Here is an 8,625-nt window from a genome sequence, read left to right as displayed (position 1 = left end):
AGCATATTTATTATTATTTAATTTTTATTTAAATTTAATATTTAATTTAATAATTTTAATAAATTTTATATTTAATTTAATGATTAAATTAAAATTTAATATTTTATATTATATATTAAATATCCCATAGATATTTATCACTGTCTATGATTCCTTAAGAAATAATAAAATTATCTTGATTATTTCTACTAATATTGTAAATATTTTTGCTTTTCCTAATAGCATGATTTCAAATCCAGCTTTTATGTGTTTACCTGATATGAAGTAAATTTTGTTCCAGACTCTCATTTTTTTTGTCCATATCTCAGTTGCTTATATACAACAACTATGATATTTTGGTTTCTTATTCCTTCTGTCATTCTCATTGTAATTGACTGCTTAATCTACTATTTCCAGTTTTTAAATTATTTTTATTTTTTTTTATTAATGAGCATTTTCAATCTCTCTTTTATCCACCTCCCACTAGGGAAAAAAGGAATAAAACCCTTGCAACAAATATGTATTGTTAAGAAAATTTTTTCTTTATTAGGTATGTCTAATATATGTAATTCTACATCTTGAGTCCATCACCTCTCTGTCAAGAGGTTGGCAACATACTTCATCGTCCATGAAATCAGAATCATCTACTTTGCTGCTTAAAGAGAATGATAATGGCAACCAGCAGATCACTGATTCCATATGATTTTTTGAATATAGAATCTCAGAGCTGACTACTCTAATAATTAGTGATTTAGAACATTATATGTGGTTATGGATAACTTGGATTTCTTCCTTTTAAAACTCTCTATTAACATCCTTTGTTCATTTATCATTTGGAAAATAGCTCCTAGTCTTATAAATTCAAAATATCTCCTTATGTATCTGAGGAATGAGTCTATTCACATTTAAAGTTTTTAGTGGTAGGATTGTGCTTTCTTCCATTTCTCTCTTTAGTGTTGCTTATTTTTTTTCTCTGCCAATCTTTAAATGTAAATTTAGTAAATTGCCTCTGCAATTAATTTTTCTCCAATAATTTTATTATAATAGTCTATTCCATCTCTCTGTTTCTCTCTGCTGTCTCTCCCTCCCTCCCTTCCCCCCTCTTTCTTTTCCCCTATTCCTATTTGCCTATCATGTCCCTAGTTTTGAAATTCACTTAAATTATTCTTTCATACTGTTTTTATATAGATATCTCTTTTTCTCCTCCTTTCCCCTCAAGTTAAGTGATCAGTTCAAAATATATCCCCTTTTTTTCTCCCATTCAACTATTTATTGTATCTTTTCCCCAGAATTCATTTGCTTTCTTTTCTTCATTAATTTTATTCCCTTCCAGTCTGACATTCTCTGACTCATGGCCCATATTCTTATTTGTACTTTCTTAAAATTTTCTGTGATTCTTATAAGTTAAAGGTTCTATAGTATTAGATTTGAGCTTTAGCTTTTAAACAAATTTTGATGTAATTGCTTTTATAGATTTTACTCTAGTATATAATTTTTCTTCTGTCTCTCTCTTAGAAGTATCACTTTACATGTTTAGCAAAGTTGGATCAAAGCTGTACCATGTAATAGAAAGTTCTTGGGTCCCAAATAGTGTGTCCCTTTCCTACTTCTCTGACCTCACTAAGGTCATTTCCACAGGCTATGCTACCTTATTTCTACTACACACACACACACACACACACACACACACACACACACACTATTCTGCATGCCAGTTATCCCTAGAAGTACATACGTCAATTTTTTGGCACTAAGGCACTGCCAATTGTCATTAATTACATTTTAATCTAACCAACTTCTTTGAAATTAAAACCATTATGGGATCCCTATCTTCTGTCATAGACATATTTCACTTTCCCTATAGAAAAATTCTACTGCTTTTAGCAGTAGAATACACCTTTCATCTGAGTAAGACAATAACAACAATAATTTGCATTTATACAGAGCTTACTATATGCCAGGCACTTTGACAGCATCCTACAAATATTTCATTTGAGACTTCCCCTTCTGGTCCCTCATGCTCCATCTCTCCTTTCTGCCACATCTCCCATTCTCTATGAGAACCTTCTTCTTGCGGACAAATTTTGTATATCTTTTGGCTTTGAGTTCATCTCACAAAATAGTGATTCACCTATAGAAGGGTTAAGAAAATCTGTGGTGCCTTATTTCTCTCTACCTTCATCAATTCTTCTGTTTCTTTAAGTTCTAGAACCTTTTTTGTTCCACTCCCTTTCATGATCTCTACTCATTCTATTTTTTACTGCCCCCAAACCAATTTGTCTCTTTTGAAAAACAAAAGAAAACAAAACTCCAAATGTGGTAATTGAGTTCAATTCAGTATTCATTCTTCTCCCTGGAGAGTTGTGTTTAATTATCATTCTTCTATTTATAAAGTGTTTGTAAGCCAAATATTCTGCTCTCATTTTTTTGTTGTTGTCAAAATATCTCAAATGTCTCTCTTTTGTTGAATGACCATGTTTTATTTTTGATCATTTGGTTTAAGTTTTCAAGATATAACATTTTGGGTTTCAGATTGAGCTCCTTTGCTTTTTTAGAATATTCTATTCCATTCCCTTCTGTAATTTCCCATGACTACACGATAATCTTGAGCTACTCAAGTTTCTTTATTTTATACTAGAAAGTTTTTCTCCTGACCACTTGCAAAATCTATTTTGTCATTAAAATTGTGAAAATTAATCACTAAGTGTCTTGAAGTCTGAAGTATATTTTCCCCCATTGGAGGTGAGCCTTCTATTTTTTGATTGCTATCTTGTTGTATATATACTGAAATTTGAGAAAGTTTTCTTGTATTATTTCCTGCATTGTGGTGTTCATGGTTTTTTTTTAACTAAAGAAGTAATTCATTTAGCAGTTAGTGATCTCATGACCAGGAGTCACAAATAATCTTTTAACTTGTTCTAGTGATTTCATCCTTCAAATTGTAGTGGAATAAACTAGAGGAAATTTTCTAATGAATCTGATTCTCACTAACAGAGATCCAATTGCTGTTATGTTAGAAATGCTGGGAACTGTGGGGGACAACTGTTCCTTCCTAGATTTTATGATAGAAAAGAAGAAATTCAATCATAACCTGACATAAACCTTATATCTGGGGAAAGCAGATTTCAAAGCATTCAGAGGAATTGGTCTTTTATCCCTTTGTAATGACAAATGCCTAAGAATGAAATTCTGAAGACACAAAAGGAAATAATTACAAATAGAAGAAAAAGAGGATTTTTTTTTCCTCAAGAGACTTATGTGATTGCACAGTGGATCCACCAAACAGCATAGATTTAAATTAAAATGCATATATAAATATGTTTACATATATATTCTATGGAGAGAATCAAGACAAGATTATGCATACATGTGTATGTATATGGATATGTATTTGTAGCTATCTAGCTTTTCCTTAGTAGTTAGTCATGCTTATTGTTTTAGATTGATTGCTCTTTACTATAGGTATGTGTGTACTTTTGAAACATGCATGTATTGTAAATTATTAGACATGTTGTCATTGTAGCTTCTCTGTGGTGTCGTGTCTACACATGTGCTGTTAATGTGCATTTATTTTATTTTAGTTTCAATGGCACCAAAATTTGGTTGACTGGGATGCCAGTACATCATCCCTGTTGTTTTAAATACTGATGTTTGTGTTTATTCTGTACACTTACAGGTTTTAGACTTGCCCCCAACTGATCTTTGCAAGGGACTGCAAAGGGTTTTGGCCCAGAGGGTAAATGTAATCTGTCTCAAAGTCTATTAGTATAGGACTTTCTCCTTACTGATGGAGATGAAAACCCTACCATGGATGAAAGATGGTGTGGAATGAGTGAGGGAGCTCCTGCTTTCTTCAGTCTCCATCGGTTCCAAGTCACTTCTAGCATTCTTGGCTTCCAGCTTGAAAAGGAAGAATAAAGTTGACCTTTTATCAGATTTGTTTTAACTGAATTCTGAGGCTGGAAAAAAGAATACCCACAAATCCATAAGTTAAGTCTATTACCCATGAATTAACTGAATACTGACCTCTTCTGATCCTATTCAATGTGTCCTTCCCTTCCATGTTTAATAATTATATATTAGTTTGAACACCCTTAAAACTCTCTATTGAGTAAATGGAAAGTAATTAATCACCCTTGGAATTGGTCTAGTTAATGTGCCAGTGTGGATTACTCATGTGAGCAATGAGTGAGTGATCAAACAGTTCCTACATTTAAAGTTTTATGCAGTTTTAAAGGAATTTAAAATGAAAGGTTTGGGGTTTTTTTCCATGTAAAAGTCCCAGCAAGTATCAATAAAGTCTTGTGAAGGAGAACTCTATCTGCATTCTCTAAAACCTTTCAAGTTCAATTAGGTTGTTTCTACATATATATAGGATTACTTCCAAGCATTATTTTAATTCAATCTTTCCCATCTCTGCCGGCGATTTTTATGTTTTACCCCCTCTTTGGCTATTCCCCCAAGAGCATAATGAAGGGGTCTGACCAATTCTCTTAACCAATTTCAAGATGTTTTCTCTTCAGTGCTACTTACCTTTTAAAAAAATTCTTAGCAAGCCATCTCAGTGGATTGAGCACTATACCCAGAGATGGGAGATCCCGGACTCAAATCTAGCCTCAGATACTTCCTAGCTATGTGACCCTGGGCAAGTCACTTAATCCCATTGCCTAACCCATAACATCCTTCTGCCTTAGAACCAATACACAGTATTAATTCTAAGACAGAAGGTAAAGATGAAAAATTTTTTTGCCGTTTTAGAATCAATATTAAATATCAGTTCCAAGCCAAAAGAGCTTGACAGTGGGGGCAAAATGACTTGTCAAGGGTCACACATCCAGGAAATGTATGAATGCAGATTTGAACCCTGGATCCCTTCCCCCATCTTCAGGCCTATCTCTCTCTACTGAGCCACCTTGCTACCCCAAGTCATTTGTCTTTCATGCCATGACCAAAGAGTCTTATAGCCCTCTGCAGTTGATTAAAGACTCCTTTTAAAGGAATGTAACTCTTCAATTCAAAACTCCTGGCACTTAATACATTTGAGGAAGATGCTTCCATCTCCACCTTTAATTAAGTAGTGGGTACAAAATGTAAAAAAAAATGGTAGTTACTAAGGAATTTTTCGGCAATATTATAACATATAAATAATATTGGTTGAATTCCCAATAATCCACATATTTTTACCTAAGTGCATATATGTTAACGAGAGGCAGAATAATAGAACGCAGGGGTGTCAAACTCAAATAAAAACTGGGCCACTAAACATAAGGCTCCCTGCAGGTACAGAAAGCCATATATTAACATTATCTATGTTCCATTGTATTTTTATTTATTTTGTTAAATATTTCCCAATTACATTTTTTAAACTCTTATCTTTTGTCTTAGAATCAATATTGGCTACAAGGCAAAATAATGGTATGGTAAGGTCTAAGCAACTGAGGTAAAGTGACTTGCTCAGGGCCACATGGCTAGGAAGTGTCTGAGGCCACATTTGAACACAGGACCTCCTATCTCTAGATCTAACTATCCACTGAGCCTCCTAACTGCCCCACACCCCAATTACATTTTAATCTGGTTCATTCTCATTCTAGAATATTGCATGTTGTGGACTATGATGTGCCCTACCAATCTCGTGCTTGATAGGTCTAGTACAGCAGATTTAGAGCTAAACTCTGCTAAACACAGTTCTAAGATGATCACAAATTATCATCACTCAGCTTCCCCAAAATGTGTCTGGACTTAAGCAGCATTAACACAATTACAGATCCAGATTAGACAATCCACTCATAAATTCTCAACCCTTAGAGCAGTGATGGTGAACCTTTTAGAGACTGCATGCTGTACCCTGCCCTACCTGAGGCCCTGTGCCCCGTGTCCTGTGCCCCCCCTTTACCCTAGACATGGTAGAGAAGGAAGTGCTCCCACTGGGCTGCTGGGCAGAGGGATGGGTGAAGTGAGGATATTTGTGGAGAGGGGTAGGGGCGTGGTCCGAACCCTCTCCTCCCCTCCAAGCTCTGCCACATGTGTAGCACTACCATTGGGCTGCTGGGTAAAGGGCTGAATGATGTGAAAAAATGTCCTAAGTATGGTAGAGAGGAGAAAGGGAGCAGCTCCCCAAGTCCATCCGTCTTTCTAGTAACAGACTCTGGCAGGTGATGGTTCACATGCCCTCAAAGAGGGCTCTGTGTGCCCTTTTTGGCATGTGTGCCATAGGTTTGCCATCATGACCCTAGAGCAACGGTCGGCAACCTTTTTGGCCGTGAGAACCATAAACGCCTGTGGAAGGAGGAGGATGGAGGCAGAAGACGCTAGAATATGGGGTGGGGGCTGAAGGGCCCCCTGGGGCACATCCTGGGGCTCTGCCTGGACTGGTCAGTCTGGAGGTGGAGTCAGATATGGCTCGAGAGCCATACTTTGCTGACCCCTGCCCTAGAGCTTACAAATGCCTCAAGCTATCATACTTTGGCTCTCCTACCTTTCTTAGTCAAACTCCTATGACTGAAAAGAATACCATTACTGTCTCCACTTCCTGTCCCTTCTCTGGCTTCATCCCTTATATCCCAATTGAAAATGTTATCCCAGAATTGTAATAATTTCTTAACTGCTACATGTCTTTTCAATGATCATCCTTCTTGATTTCTCTACAGCATTTGATACCATTGATTACCTTCTTTTTCTGAATATTCTCTCCTCTTGGGACTTTTGTGCCTCTGCTTTCTTTTGATTCCTCTTCCATTCATCTGATTTCATTCCTTCTTTTCATCTTCTCAGGCTTCTTTCCTAGATCATCAAACATGTGACCAATAATTGAAACTGTTTTCCAGTCTATCCTGGGCCCTCTATATATAACATAGTGCCTGGCATACAACATGCAAATAATTTTCTTCAGAATGGAGAGAATATTTTAATCAGAGTAAAACCATGGAATGTTTTTTATTGTGTTTAAAGAGTCCATAAAGCAGAAACCTCTAGATATTTTATATGCAAATAATTATTATAAGCAAGTGAATCTCATTCACTCTTCATTTTTATAAAGTATTGATGTGTATTTTTCTTTTCAGTTAACTTTTGCCCAAAGTTCTTAAGGTAGATTTTATTGTTGGAGAAAAAAGATTTTATTTTGTATCCAAAGATTCATTTTGTGTCCTAAAGATATATAGTGTGTGATATTTCAAATGTGTTTGGGAAAGTTTCATTTTTCCCATAAGAAGGTAGAATTCCATTATTTGCCTCAGAGAGTTTTTGAATTTTGTGAATGAAAGTATTTTAAGCTTTAATTTTGAAAATGGAAGATGGATAATCAATGCTAAATCAATCAGAGTCTGAATTTAAAAATGCAATTTTATGTCAGAAACCAAAAAAGGAAAATTTAGAAACTTAATATTGTTTTCTTCTTAAATATTTTGAATTTAGAATCGAAAAAAAAAAAGAAGCCTCCCCAGATTTGAAAAGACAAATTTCAGCTTTGAGAATTTAATCTAATTAAGTCCCCTAAGCTAGGGACCCACAATTTTTAAAATATTGTAGCAATGTCTGTTGTTAGTATTTTGTATCTTCTTAATTACCTAACAGATTGTTTCACTAATTTAACCATTTTAATACAGTCAACTCTTCAGTCTCCTGGGTTTTGATGTATCCAAAACATGGGCCCTTTTCTCATCGTTGTTTTTACACTGAACAATATTCTGAGTTGTTAACATTTTTAAAAACTATGGGGGAAAGTTGGCAGCTGAAAATTAATCAAGAATCAGAAACTAGGAATGTCTTTTTGCTTAACAGAAATTCTTAACCTTTTAAAAATATGTTATTTAGAAAATTAGTCTCAGAATAATTTACAAGCAAGCAGGATTTTATAAATTTAGAAACAATTTTCTCTCTATAAAGGAACTAATCAATCAACCTTTAGAACATTTGAGGGGGAAAAAAGGAGCATCAAATGGAATTTTGATTTTAAATCACAAGAAGTTTATTTAAATGATACATAATAATTAGTTTCACCATTTTAGACATATAAACACTAGTGCTATGGAATCTATGATCATTTTTCTATCAGTCTTTACTATTTTGTTATGATGTGTTTTAGAACAATGTTTCTCTCTCTTTCTTCAGTTCTCCTGTCCCCAGACTCCACTAACAGTTGGCCCTGGTTTTCAGAAAAATCTAAGACAATTCCTGGATTATACTTATTGCCTTAATTCTTTAGGGTTTGAAATGAAGAAATTGAATTGAAATATAAAACGTAAATCAAATTCAAATGAATTAGAAAAATATCAGCTCAATCATTGGATATCTTAATATGGAATTTACAAAACAAATTATATTGTGTGATTAAGTGTAACCCAGGAAATAAAACCAAAAGGTTTCTCATCGATATAATAAACTTGCTAAAATTGACAGTGATAAATGGTGAGTGCTTCTTCAATTTTTACTTGCCTTTATATTTTGATAGAGAATCAGTTTACACACAGTGTTGTTCTTTTAAAATATCAAAGAATATGGTTCCGGGTTAAGATGGCGGCAGAGTAAGAAGCAGCTCTTAACCTCTCCTGACCAAAACACACAAAACTCCTCAAGGGGACATAAAAACAAGTCCAGACGAACGGAGGAACCCCACAACAGGGCACAGCGTGGAAGGTACGTGGAATC

The sequence above is a fragment of the Gracilinanus agilis genome, chromosome 5 (genome assembly GCF_016433145.1).
Source record: "Gracilinanus agilis isolate LMUSP501 chromosome 5, AgileGrace, whole genome shotgun sequence".
NCBI lineage: Eukaryota > Metazoa > Chordata > Mammalia > Didelphimorphia > Didelphidae > Gracilinanus > Gracilinanus agilis.
This window is presented reverse-complemented; position numbering follows the sequence as displayed.